Below are 14170 nucleotides of genomic sequence, written 5' to 3'. Positions count from 1 at the left end.
TTAGGAGACTATTAATAATATTGGCTCAACCACGAAAGGTCCCCTTGCAGCAGTGTGGGGTGCTATGCACCCCAAGCAAGGATGCCCTCATTACTAATGAGCTTTCATTGGATGAACGCTCTTACGCTCTGCAGCTTTTAGTATTTGGCTACGCGAGTCTGAAATCAGGACCACTTTAAAATAAATAAGGGTTAAATGGTGTGGTATCGCTTCCTCTATCCTACGACACTTGGCTAGTGATGACAGCTTGAGCAGGGTTCAACGCAAACGCGGTCCAGGGTATGCATGCTGTGAGGCGAAGGAGACCGCAAGCTTACACTTCATAGAGAAAGGTGTGAATGGTTTCAACATGTAAGTCCTACCTGTGAGGTTGTGCTCCTGTCACTGCTGCCTCTCCGCTGTGCTTTCACACCTGCTGCAAGCTGTGGAAAGAGATAACAAGGCATGGGTGACTGGACCCTCGAAATAAGAACGCTTTTAGAGTATCTCCAGCAAGTACTAATAATCAGGAGAGTGCTACATCTCACTCCAAGATTTGTATTTTTTATTGCAATGCTTGTTTACCAGTGCACATAGTAAAGCACGAGTTCATGACAAAAATACATTGATAAAAGGAGATATTTAACGAAGTGAGGTCAACATCCAAGGCCCGGCATCTGTGCAATACAATAGGGGGATCCTTGTTCATAGCGATACATGTTAATTTATGACAATTGGAGATAGAGATCTATGAAAAGAGAACAACATTGTTCTCTCCATCATGTCCCAATACCAGACTCAACATTCACTTTAGCACTATAAAATAGAAGTGATATGCCAACATGAGAGCTTCAAATGTCAAAAAAACCAACCAGTTTTGAAGGGTTCATATGAGACCAAGATTCAAAACACACAAGGAGTGGTGCACCGCAAGGTTAGCGTCCATTCACTTACAAGTCTAATCCAAGTTGCATATATTCCAATACGTCTTTATTTTCATTTTTTATTGATGATATTCAAAAGTCAGCCAACGTGTTTTGTTCACTGTACATGAACTTTGTCAGAGCTATTGAAGTCGTGCATCGATCAGGTATAGTCTTCACCTGTTGCAAGTTCGATCCCTTAATTTTATTGGATTCTCATGTCTCCTACTGATATAAGTAAATTAGCCAGGGTCGCCTAATAGGTCTCCGTTTTAGACACCTTCTTTCGAGGTCCTCGCCACTAACATTTCATGGCGCACTTCCGCACGTCTCGCCTGTAATCTTGAATGACCCTTTAAAGATTATAGCTGATTGATGCACAAGTTCAATAGCACTGACGAAGTTTACATATGGTGAAAGAAACGTGTTGCCTCTCTTTTTTTATATCACCAATGAAAATTTTTAATATAGACGTAGTGGAAAATTTGCTGCTTCGATTGGACTTGTAAATGAATGGACTCTAACTTCGCGGTGCACCCTCACTGGCGTGTTTTAAATCTTGTTTGACCGTCTGGTCGCGTCTTGGGAGTGACAGGTGCTTGGTTTGGTGTATGCAGTATAATTACAATTTCTAACAAATTGGGACAAGCGGGAGGTACAGTACCAAGAGTGGCTCACTGCTCTGTTTTGTATCGGATACTTCATGTTAGACCAACTCTGATTCCCAACTAAGGCACTCTCAGGCTGACAATTCTGATCTAGGGAGAAATGTGAGTTTGTACCTGAATAGGGATTACCACGTATGCAAAACTATCATAGGGAAATTGTGATTTCTGAAAAATTTGAATATTCTGAGCTTCAAAGTTTGGGGCAGGGGAAAACATTCAGTATTACGCCATTATCCTGCATCCCAAAACTTCCAAAATCAGTAAAGTTGTGTGAGGTGCTGCTACAACATTTTACCGGTCCAAATGAAATGAGGGCTTAGATGCTGTTTCGACTTATTCTTGTGTTAGAGAGAGGAATTGGTTGAACCCATTCAAAAAAGGAATGCACGTAAGAACTTCTTCGTTTTATTTTCGTTTTGATCAACAAGACCAAAGCCATCAAGAACCTTCTAAAAATTGTTCTTAGAGAAGCCATACTTAGCCATTGCTGGTAAACATTGGGGTAGAATATTATATTCTAGCCAAGTCTTATTCTCCTCATTTCATACTTTCATCACGCTGCGCTTGACATAGGCCCACCACTATTTCCCTAACACAAAGAAAGATTTCCAAAATAGTTCCTAACATTTGGTGTGCAAATTGTTGGATGCATGGTAATCACACGAGTTATGGATTAAAGAGTAAATCATAATTACAACATTTCTTTGGACATTAATTCATAACCACACCACCACTTTAATGATTGTTTTTAAGTGGAATTATTTTTTGTTGCATACCTTAAAGGGTTGTAACTCAGGGGTGGAGGATCAAGAGATGAACCCAACGCTGCCTGCCCTTCATCTTGGAGAGTGACGCACCTCGACTGAAGGAGTCAACAGTGTTTCCCAAGGTGACCCTGCGGCTCATCTATGGTGGGGCTAGTTTATCAGGGCAGTCTCTCCTGCCTCATGTCACTGATACTATCGACCGCCTGCCCCGCCTCGCACATTCCATGTCTCTGCATCAAAGCCATCAAGAGGCGCACTGCTGACTGGCCAGCTCCCACTACCCCAGTCTCATTCTTACCACACACTCGTCCTGCGAACCAATGGCTTCCTCTCCTCCATATACGAATTGCCCTATGCCGGCTATGGAGCCTTCCTGCCCTACAGCGCCAAGCTACCCCTCTTCCCACAGCTGGCCACCCAGTACGAGCTCAAGAACAGTCCGGGGTACGGCACGCCACCTTTGTTCACCATCTCCCAGCCTTTTACCCCTACGGCCAGTACCATTTCGGGGATCCCTGCAGGCCCAAAAATGTCACCCGCTAGAGCATCAGCACCTTGAAGGCCTGGCTGAATGAGCACCGTAAGAACCCCAGCAAGGGTGAGCAGAGCATGCTCTGTAAATATGTATTATATATTTGTCCAAACCTAATCGCTTCAACTTTTCCTAATATGTAATCTTGAGTGATTTTGCAACTTGTATATCTGCAACTCTCACCACGAGTAACTGCAGTAGATATATGTATTGTCACTTACTACCATTCTTCTTGAGCTTAGAAGCATGTATCTGTTTCGTATCTTATATGTAATTCATGTACTCTGAAATTCTTATGTAATGTAACTGGTTCTATTGTAAAGCGCTCTGACACCTTCCGGTAAAGTACACGCTATATAAAAACGCATAAATAACTTCACTTTAACCTTCGCTTTTCAGTGAATTTCTATGCTGTTTTGATGATGTACCATATTCAACTGCCAAACATCACCAAGGTGTTGTGTTCAAACTACCTTGACTGGCTAATCCCAGCTGTGCACATCCTTTGGCCAAGTCCAACATCAACCTCTGTTGAGTATGGCATTTGGCACATGTTCAGAAAGGGAAACATTCATTACAATACAGTCATTACAACACACTACCCTTACAACGCAACTGTTACAACGCAACTGCCTTTACTTCGCATGCCATTACAACATACGCCATTACAACGCATACCATTACAATGCATTATAAGGTAAGTAATGGAGATTTTTTTACTTTTAGGGTGGGAATAGGTTTTGGGGTCATGGGAATAGTAATTTTTACCCCTACACTATCCAACACTTTCCCTACTGTTGTACTCACTAGAATGGGAATAGTAATTTTTACCACTACACTATCCAACACTTACCCTACTTTTGACTGCCTTCGACACCGTCTGCCACTGCACACTACGCGCACGCCTCCACGGCGCAGGGACCCGAGAAAAGGCTCTGGAATGGACCACCTCCTTCCTCTCCGGCAGACCCCTGAGGGTCCACCTCCCCGCGTTCCGAAGCCTCCAAGATCATCTGCGGCGTACCCCAAGGATCCTCCCTCAGATTGACACTGTTCAACATTTACATGGCCCTGCTTGCACACGTCGCACAACAGCACAACCTCAACATAATTTCCTAGGCCGACAACACTCAACTGATCCTCTCCCTCACCAAGGACCCCATCAATGCCAAAGCCAACCTCCTTGAAGGAATGAAGGCCGTTGCCAACTGGATGAAGACCAGTCGTCTGAAGCTGAACTCGGACAAGACGGAGGTCCTCATCCTCGGCTCTAACCCGTCAGCCTGGGATGACTCCTGGTGGCCAACGGCACTGGGGGCAGCCCTGACCCCCACCGACCACGCACGCAACCTGGGAATCATCCTCGACTCAACGCTCTCAATGACCAAGCAAGTCAATGCCGTCTCCTCCTCCTGCTTCAACACCCTCCGCATGCTCCGCAAGATCTATAGATGGATCCTGACAGATACAAGAAAGACAGTCACCCAGGCCCTCGACAGCAGCAGACTCGACTACGGAATCGCCCTCTACGTGGGAGCCCTGACCAAGCTCATCAATCTACTACAACGCATACAAAACGCCTCAGCACAACTGATTCTCAATGTACCTCGACATGGCCACATCACCCCCCACCTGAGAAACCTGCACTGGCTCCCCGTCAACAAGAGGATATCCTTCAAGGTCCTCATCCACTCACACAAGTCACTCCACAAGACCGGCCCAGCCTACCTCAACAGACGGCTCTCCTTCTACACCCCCAACCGCCAGCTACGCTCCGCCGACCTCTCACTCCCCACCGTCCCGCGCATTCCGAAGAACAACCACCAGCGGGAGATCCTTCTCCCACCTCGCTGCCAAGACATGGAACACCCTCCCACTGAGCCTACGACAGACCCAAGACCTGCTGACCTTCCGTAGGACACTAAAGACCTGGCTGTTCGATCAGTAGCGGCCCCCACCCCTCCCCCCAGTGCCTTGAGACCCTCGCGGCTATGTAGTGCACTTAACAAATGACTGATTGATTGATTGCACTCACTGGAGTGGGAATAATAATTTTTACCACTACGCTATCCAACACTTACCCTAAACATATTATGTGTTGTAATGGTATGCGTTGTAATGGAAAGTGTAATGCTAGTTTTTTAAAAAGCGTTGTAATGGTATGCCTTGTAAAATCATGCGATGTAATGATAGTTGCGATGTAAAAACCACGTTGTAAAAGTATGCATTCTAATTGTTTGCATTGTAATGTCATATATGCGTTCAGAAAGGGTTGGCTAAAGGGCCTGACCTTTGTCCAGGCCTTACACTCTACCCATCACAGGTGGCTACACACGCGGCACATGGCCAAATTCTATGTGCAGCGGGGATGGAGCACGGTTCTAGCCTTTGGCCTGGGTCTGTGCCCAACTCCATATGGGTAGCCAGCACCCACGGCGCAAGATTGGGTTAGCTGCCAGGCCAGTCCTATGGCTGTGTGCCAACCCACTATGTACATAGCTGTGTGTACCAGGGACTGTCTGTGAGGCCTGCTTTTAAAAATAATTACAGCCCATCTAGCGCTACCCTACGTGAATTGGGCTTTGAGCAGTGGAGCAGAAAATAGTCTTGAGCCAATAATTTGGCCTACTCAGAGCTGGATAGGTACTGGTTCACAGAATCAGCACAGCAAGCAGATTAGGGCACATCAGGAACATTTGGCTTCACTGGTTGTCCAGGTGTTTTGCAATTTAACTTTTTTTTCAAATATGTATTTCGCAACTTTAGGCACAAGCTAGTAAGCAGTTTTTTTAAACAAGGTGCATCTCAGACAATTTCATGTTCGCGGTCTGAATGTGCATTTTGAGTCCCAGTCCCTGCGGGTTCAGGTTAATAATGCCCTTGAGCATTCAATGTTGGTACTTCCACTGTTTTCTGCCCCTTGTCACATACCCTTATGATAGTTAAACTGTATTTCTAATAAAGAAACTTAGACTCATTTACTTGTGATTTTAAAAGATAAACAAGCATTGGAAATGCAATAGGTCTCGAATTTATTTGAGTTAGAGCTTATGGCATTGTAAATGGCAATGTCTTTTAGCCACGTGTTATGGAGTGTATGCATTTTGAGTGTAGTGAAATTATGTGGGTTGGATTGGAATTGTAGCAATGGTGGCATGCTGCGCTTTAGATGAATATGTTTAAAAGTAAAGTGCACCATTCTGCGATTGCTACAATAGTTAATTGTGGATGCGTTAACAATTGATGTGTGCACTGATGGCTGGTGGTGTGTGTGCCTGTAGAAATTTTGCACTGATGGCTGGTGGTGTGTGTGCCTGGTGGAAGCGTGCACTGCTGGCTGGAGGTGTGTGTGCCTGGTGGAAGCGTGCACTGACGGCCAGTGGTGTGTGTGCCTGGTAAAAGCATGCACAGACGGCTGGTGGTGTGTGTGCCTGCTGAAAGCGTGCACTGACGGCTGGTGGTGTGTGTGCCTGGTGAAAGCGTGCACTGACGGCTTGCGTTGTGCGTGCCTGGTGAAGTGTGCACTGATGGCTGGTGGTGTGTGTGTGTTTGGTGAAAGCGTGCACTGACATCTGGTGGCGTGTGCCTGGTGGAAGCCTGCACTGACGGCTGGTGGTGTTTGTGCCCGGTGAAAGCGTGCACTGACGGCTGGTAGTGTTTGTGCCCGGTGAAAGCGTGCACTGACGGCTGGTGGTGTTTGTGCCCGGTGAAAGCGTGCACTGACGGCTGGTGGTGTTTGTGTCCGGTGAAAGCGTGCACCGACGGCTGGTGGTGTGTGTGTGTGTGGTTGTGTGTGGTTGCGTGTTTGGTGGTGAGTGTGTGGTGGTGAGAGTGTGGTGGTGAGAGTGTGGTGTGAGTGTGTGTGTGTGTTTGTGTGTGGTGTGTGTGTGTGTGTGTGTGGTGTGTGTGCGGTCTTATGTGTGTGGTCTTATGTGTGTGGTCTTATGTGTGTGTGTGTGGTGGACATAGTTTGAGTTTTCGTACCCTGAACACTCTCACACTGCCCCTACTCACTCACACACTGCTCACCCTACACACTCACACAATGTTCACCCTGCACACTCACACACTGCTCACCCTGCACACTCACACACTGCTCACCCTGCACACTCACACACTGCTCACCCTACACACACTGCTCACCCTACACACACACACACACACACACTGCTCACCCTGCACACTCTCACACTGCTCACCCTACACACTCTCACACTGCTCACCCTACACACTCACACACTGCTCACCCTACACACTCACACAATGTTCACCCTGCACACTCACACACTGCTCACCCTACACACTCACACAATATTCACCCTGGACGCTCACACACCGTTAACCCAGCATACTCACACACTGCTCACCCTGCACGCTGACACACTGCTCCCCCTAGCCACTCACACACTGCTCACCCTACACACACACACACACACACTGCTCACCCTACGTAATGCGAAAAGACCTAGCTCTGCCCTTTGGCCTGTGTTGTAATCGTACAGTAGGTTGTGAGTAGTTGCGCTTGATTGGTTGGGGAGTCCCCTCCTTGCTGCTCCCCTCACGGAGGGCCGGCTGCCTCCATGACGCTCCCAAGACAAATGTTTAGCTGTTCTTTGTTTTACCTCCTGTGTCAGTGCACCATGTAAGCACACAAGCATACCCTGCTCTCTCTGGAACAGTCACACTGCTGAGTCTCTCTCACTCTGCAGTCACTCTCACTCTGCAGTCACTCATGCTGTCACTCTCACTCTGCAGTCACTCATGCTGTCACTCTCACTCTGCAGTCACTCATACTGTCACTCTCACTCTGCAGTCACTGTCACTCTGCAATCACTCTGACTCTGCAGTCACTCATGCAGTCACTCTCACTCTGCAGTCACTCTCACTCTGCAGTCACTCTGCAGTCACTCTCACTCTGCAGTCACTCTGCAGTCACTCTCACTATACTGTCACTCTCACTCTGCAGTCACTCATGCTGTCACTCTCACTCTGCAGTCACGCATGCTGTCACTCTCACTCTGCAGTCACGCATGCTGTCACTCTCACTCTGCAGTCACTCTCACTCTGCAGTCACTCTCACTCTGCAGTCACTCCCACTCTGCAGTCACTCCCACTCTGCAGTCACTCCCACTCTGCAGTCACTCTCACTCTGCAGGCATTCCCACTCTGCAGTCACTCTCACTCTGCAGTCACTCTCACTCTGCAGTCACTCTCACTCTGCAGTCACTCTCACTCTGCAGTCACTCATGCAGTCGCTCTCACTCTGCAGTCACTCATGCAGTCACTCTCACTCATGCAGTCACACTCACTCTGCAGTCACTCATGCAGTCACTCTGCAGTCACTCATTCTGTCACTCTCACTCTGCAGTCACTCTCACTCTGCAGTCACTCTCACTCTGCAGTCACTTCACTCTGCAGTCACTTCACTCTGTCACTCACTCTACTGTCACTCATGCTGTCACTCTCACTCTACTGTCACTCTGCAGTCACAATCACTCTGCAGTCACTCATACTGTCACTCTCACTCTGCTGTCACTCTCACTCTGCTGTCGCGCTCACTCTGCTTTCGCGCTCACTCTGCTGTCACTCATGCTGTCACTCTCACTCTACTGTCACTCATGCTGTCACACTCACTCTGCAGTCACTCTCACTCTGGACACTCTCACTCTGCAGTCACTCTCACTCATGCAGTCACTCTCACTCATGCAGTCACTCTCACTCATGCTGTCACTCTCACTCATGCTGTCACTCTCACTCATGCTGTCCCAGGACCAGAAGAAGCGCTCCCTCCCTCAACAGCAACTAGACCCTTCCATCCCCAGGGCCAGAAGAAGAGACCCCTCCCACCACAGTAACTAGACCCGTCCAACCCCAGGGCCAGAAGAAGCGCTCCCTCCCTCCATGGGGCCTTTCCATGAAACAGCCTGTGGGCGCTTGAGAGACTTCAGAATGTGAAGGTCAGACTTCTTACACTGTCCACTGGTGCAAGCTTCTCCCGCTGCCCACCAGTGCCAGCGTCTCATGCTACCAATCACTGACTGCATCTCACACTGTCCACCAATACCCGCTTTACTCCCTGCCTACCCGGGACAGCTTCTCTCTTAACGATAGGTACCAACTCCTCCAACCCCCAGCGCAAGGCCCTCTCACTGCCCACCAAAGTGCTTGAAACCCACGAGGTGGGCTAAGCGCTGTGAAACCCATCAGTGGCTAGAAGAGAAGAGGGTGGCACGGGCACCGAAAACTCCTAGTCAGACAACGACTTACACATGGTTAAAGACTTTGGAGCAATTTGGGGGGAAAATAAAATATTGTCGCGGTGGGTTTAAAACAGCAGAATTCGCATTTTAACACCCCACCTTACCATGTTGCACCCACCTGGTGGTGAACATGCGCTGATCCCGATGCAAAGCCACAATGCTCCTCCCCTGCCCACTTTCTTTGTAACACTTCCCGTTCTGCCCCCTGCACACCAATAGAAGCCATTCGCTTAGTAAATCACTGTTATCTACGAATATGGATAGAGTCTGGAGTAACATACGTTCTCCTATATCCCCGTATTTCCAGAGCGTTGAACTCGGAGTTGACAGAACGGTCTGCAACTTCTGAAGTTCGCCGCATCCCAATAACGCGAGAATCCAGTCCATACTTCTGGGTCAAGAAGGTCTGTTCGGTGCAAAACGAAATTTAGGGTTTATTCCTGGTTCATTCACCTTTCCATGGATGCCCGAACTCCCGAATTTACTTCCTAATATTCGATGTATTTGTGGGATGGCCAATACTAGCCCCCGGTGACCCTCGCGCTAACAGCTCCGACTCTCGGAACCGAAGCCGCCTCTTTCCGAACCGAGTTCGTAATATCACCTGAACACATCGTAATTCGGGATATTCTTCGCAGTTTTGCCAGGTAATTCGTCCCGATCCAAGTTGCAACAGTTCTACGATCAAAGAGAAGCATGCCAAGGTTTGCCCCCTCAGATCATTCCTCGAACGCACAGTTTTTGCAATGTCTTTGTGATCAATAGATCCATTTCCTCGGTGTATTCGCTGTTTTATACTGTTAGGAGTATTCGATGTATTTATTTTTACAATGCTAACTTTTTTTCTTCCTCCGCCGTCATCTAATTTCTCCTATTCGTCCTTGTTCTATAAAAGAACAATGTTTTTTTTGCCATATTGTTGTGTTCCATGCTCCCGACCACTTTCCCATTTGTATTATCGTTGGCCCAACAACACATTTTATGTAATCATCTTTGCCATTTACCATTTTCTCTGTACATGTACTTCTCCTCCCGCGGCTTTAATTTTCTATTTCATGTTTCTGAACGAAGTGTTATTGTAAAAAAAACGGCGAGTGGTGCGCGCACGTGCGCCACTGCCAGCATGTCTTCAATTACCACGGCCTTGGCAGCAGCGATAATTGAAGATATATGGCCTCTGGTGCGCGTAACAGACACCAAAAGGCCATGGGCGGAGCTACGCGACTGCCCATGGCCTATTGCGCGTTCTGTTTTAAAAACACACGCACTGAAAGGCCATTGAAAATTGACCTAAGAAATAACAGGCACGAGCTGCGTGGAATTTCTAGGTCCATTTTCAAAACGCCGGGAAAAGGACTCTCGTTGCGCGTCACTGCATGCGCAGTGTACGGCAGGCCCGAGCCCTAAAAAGGGCTTGAGGTTTAAGTATACTTGCGGAAAGTGAATCAAACTAAGGAAAAGGTCAAAAAGAAGTAAGAGTGTGTAATTTGAGTTGTCATTTTTTAATGAAGTTAATGAAACAGAATTATTATTTTGTGGTGTTATGCACTATACTGATCTAGTCAAAGTTCATGAAGTCTGATTTTGGGTTTTGAGTCAACATTGACAGATCATTTCCATTTGAACTGTGTTAGGAGTGCTAGGTTTCACTAGGAAAACAGCAACTATCTCAGAAATGGCTGTTGATTATTCCATGTAAATCTGAGAAATGGCAGTGGTGATATCGGCCTCACATCCGTTTGATGGACCAGGATATTTGGGGATTACCATACTGCCATTTCACAAAAAAAAACATTCTAACTATTTGGACCACTTGGATCTTCAGAAATCACTGGCTTATGTTTACTTCATAGAGGGCCCAGCAAAGATGTTCCCAACTTCCACCTTTTAATGTGGCCCCTCCTTAACTTGATAACTGAAATGGGAGACATAGGGTAAATGTGGAGATTGCATACCAATTCCACAATTAACCCAGAAAAATGAGTATACTAGCTATGCTAGAGAATTAGGATTAGGGCTCCCTGTTTTCCGGTTTTACAGATTGTTACAGATAAATACTGACATAACAATGTGTTTTCTGTCTGCATTCATTTATAAAAGTGGATACATACAGAAAATGGTGCTGCTTTTAAGTGACTCTCCGTGAGGTCTTTCATGAATTATAGCCCAACAGCTGAGCAGATGGAGGGCACAGGAAATTAAAAAATGAGGATAACATTTATTTAAATAATAACATGTGTCAATATATATTTGTGGTATAATGCTAGTATTTACTTGTGGATGTATTCTTATGCAATATTTGGCAGGTTAAATAGCTAAAACATGACAGCCATCAAAGTATGAGTGAGCATCTATCAGTTAAATAAATATGGAAATGAACAGTTTGACAACTTCATTTTTATGCAAACACAAAATAAATATGGATAAATACAGATAAAATGGCCCAAAAATAAATATGGATAAATACAGACGGAAAGGTTTAAAAACATACCATGAACCGGGAGCCCTAATTATGATACACCAGCAGAGTGGACCATCAGATGTCGCACTAGTGTATGATAGTGTTACTGAAATGTTTGTCTATGCTCCACCTTTTGTGGCCCCACTGTCCTGCAGTCACTGACAATCCAACTACCAATAATACCAAATAAGAAAGGAGCATACATTGGCAAGTGCCAATCCACATATATTTGCAGTTAGATGTTCAATCAAATGCCTCAGGAATCATATGCATGAGTTTCAGTCCTCTTTATTGAAGTTTATTTATTATAACAATTCCACATCTGCCCAGCCAAGGTTTAGTACTTCTTAGACCTTACTCTACGCTCCTCTACAGTGTGCACCAGTAATCTCACAAAAAATGAAACAATGCAGAAAAAACGTACTGTATTCATTGCGAGACGTTTTCGACACTAGCAAAAAAGCTCCCGTGGCTTTGCCTAAAAGTCCTATCCTATGTAATCCAAGATTTTCTTGGTCTCGCTGGTCCAGTGCAGAAATTGACGTTTCTACGTCAGAGATATAGAGATAGAGTCTGTTGCTGCCCGGGTTCCTAAAAATGCACTATAGCTGTGTGGGTGTTAATATCATTCAAGACAATCCAGGCTGTAACTCTATTGTGCCACCCACTCCGACTCGTTATTAAAGTCACAGTGTGGGAGGAGAGCATGGAGCGCAAGTAGATGTTCAGGTTTGGGCTATACAATAACGTGATAAATCGATCGCGTTCACCATATGACAGAACTATATCAGAGAAAGTTATCTTCAGAAACTTGAATACAAACAAATGCACCGTTGTTGTTGTAATGTGAATAAACTGGAAAGTCTGCATTCCAGGAAGTCATGTAAATGGCGCCTGTCAGTGTATCAACAAAAAACAGACCGCTCAGATGACTGCCACTTTGGATGAAGAGAGTGAGAGAGCTGTTAAAGTCCTCAACCATTTTTAAAAAGCCACAAATGTTCTATTCTGTAGGCGACGGATTATAGAATATAGATTATATGAGAGTTTATGAGAATTAATAAATCTAGAGGCTTCTCCAATGAGTAGCTGGTGAGCCACTGATCTCTCCAGCTAACTGTAAGTAGCTCTCCTGTGTGTAGCCCAGCCTACTAAATTACTGGATTTTGCTAGGTTTAATCAACATATGTGTACCAAAATTAAAGACTGTATTTGAAACGAAAATGTGTGTATTTTCAGGACTCTTAAACTAATGTTTGATTAACAATGATTTCATGTCCTAAACATATTTAAAGCTGATATTTAGAAATAAATCATGGGTACTATTTGATTTGATTTGATTTGGGATTTAAAAAGCGCACGAATGCCCATGGGCGTCTTGGCACTATGTGACATAGTAGACCAGCTAGCTTCTGTTTGAGGTTAAAAACTTGCAAACTGGCAAAAACTATTGCCCTTATTACCTTGGTGTCAGGGGCAGTGCAACAATTCCTGTTTATGTATTACAGGCGTAGAGGCATTCCAAATGGATAAAGGTTTTTTGCATTACTACTGGCAACCCATTAGATGCACTCAAATAATTGTTGCTGATAATCTTGCTGAAAGTGTGGTCCCTATTACTACAGGAATATTAGTAGGATTTTTTTTGAAGAAAAGTAGCTCTTCACGAAAAAGGTTATGAACCCCTGGTTTAAATGAACTGAAAGCCCCACAGCAACGCCCAAGGAATAGATATTTATCAATGACATACACCCAAAATCCCTAGATTAGATGTAAAAGGTGTTGATACCCAGGGGGGTCCTCTGCAGGATATAAAAAAAATTAAATTCATAGATAAGTGGAACTGCAATGCCCTGTGAAGAAGCTGCACGGCCCCTTTGAATGCCTTTCTGCTTTTGAACAGTTGTACAACCTAGATGTCACAATGTTGGTGCACAGCTTCGAGCAACACACAGATTTCCAAGGTGTATTTCAAAGTTAATAATTTCTGATGCATCAAGTATAGAGGTGTTTCAATGTTAATCATGTTTGATGAGTGTATGACGCACTGTTTCTACTTTTGGTAATATGAGTACAAGCTGAATATATCAGTGGTGATACCTCTGGCTTGAGGGTACAGATTTCCTGTAATGCTGTCAAATTCGATTTTTTTGCTGTTCCACATATGTTTCCTCCATATCTGGAGGCTCTTTGATGAACTGGAAACGTCTAAAAGGACTATTTTATGAACAGCTTTATACTCCAGGCAGTGATATGTTAAACACTCCAACAGCTACACAAGACTTTGTCGAAATAGTCAAAAGCTCTCACAAAGAGTTAATAGCGAAGATCCTTCAGACAAAATGTATGTATATACATAATGTTAGGTACAAAGGGCTAACTAATGTACTAACAGTCATGAACTAACGGATTTGGCATTTGCAAGTCCACTGATTCGTTAAATCACACGGCTTGCGAATGCTAAAATCCTTTTTAAAATGTGCAAAGCCCATTTGATGATTTGGAAAATGTTTTCTAAACCGTTAAATGAGCTTAGGAAACCATTATGAATTGGTATTTGGAAGGGGTGCAGTAAGGCCG

At 45.3% G+C, this 14170-nt stretch overlaps 1 protein-coding gene across 1 annotated transcript in view; it reads right to left on the bottom strand.

Moving 5' to 3' along the window:
- HIVEP3 (HIVEP zinc finger 3) overlaps positions 1 to 14170 on the bottom strand; it is a 370547-nt gene that overhangs the window by 160617 nt on the left and 195760 nt on the right. Inside the window, exon 3 of the mRNA XM_078681902.1 lies at positions 363 to 422. The gene's annotated coding sequence lies outside the window, so the exon portion shown is untranslated. The remainder of the gene's footprint in view (positions 1 to 362; positions 423 to 14170) is intronic.

This window comes from Lissotriton helveticus, chromosome 3_1, assembly GCF_964261635.1.
Source record: "Lissotriton helveticus chromosome 3_1, aLisHel1.1, whole genome shotgun sequence".
Classification (NCBI taxonomy): domain Eukaryota; kingdom Metazoa; phylum Chordata; class Amphibia; order Caudata; family Salamandridae; genus Lissotriton; species Lissotriton helveticus.
The sequence above is the reverse complement of the archived record's forward strand: the minus strand, read 5'-3'. Positions and strand labels throughout refer to the sequence as shown.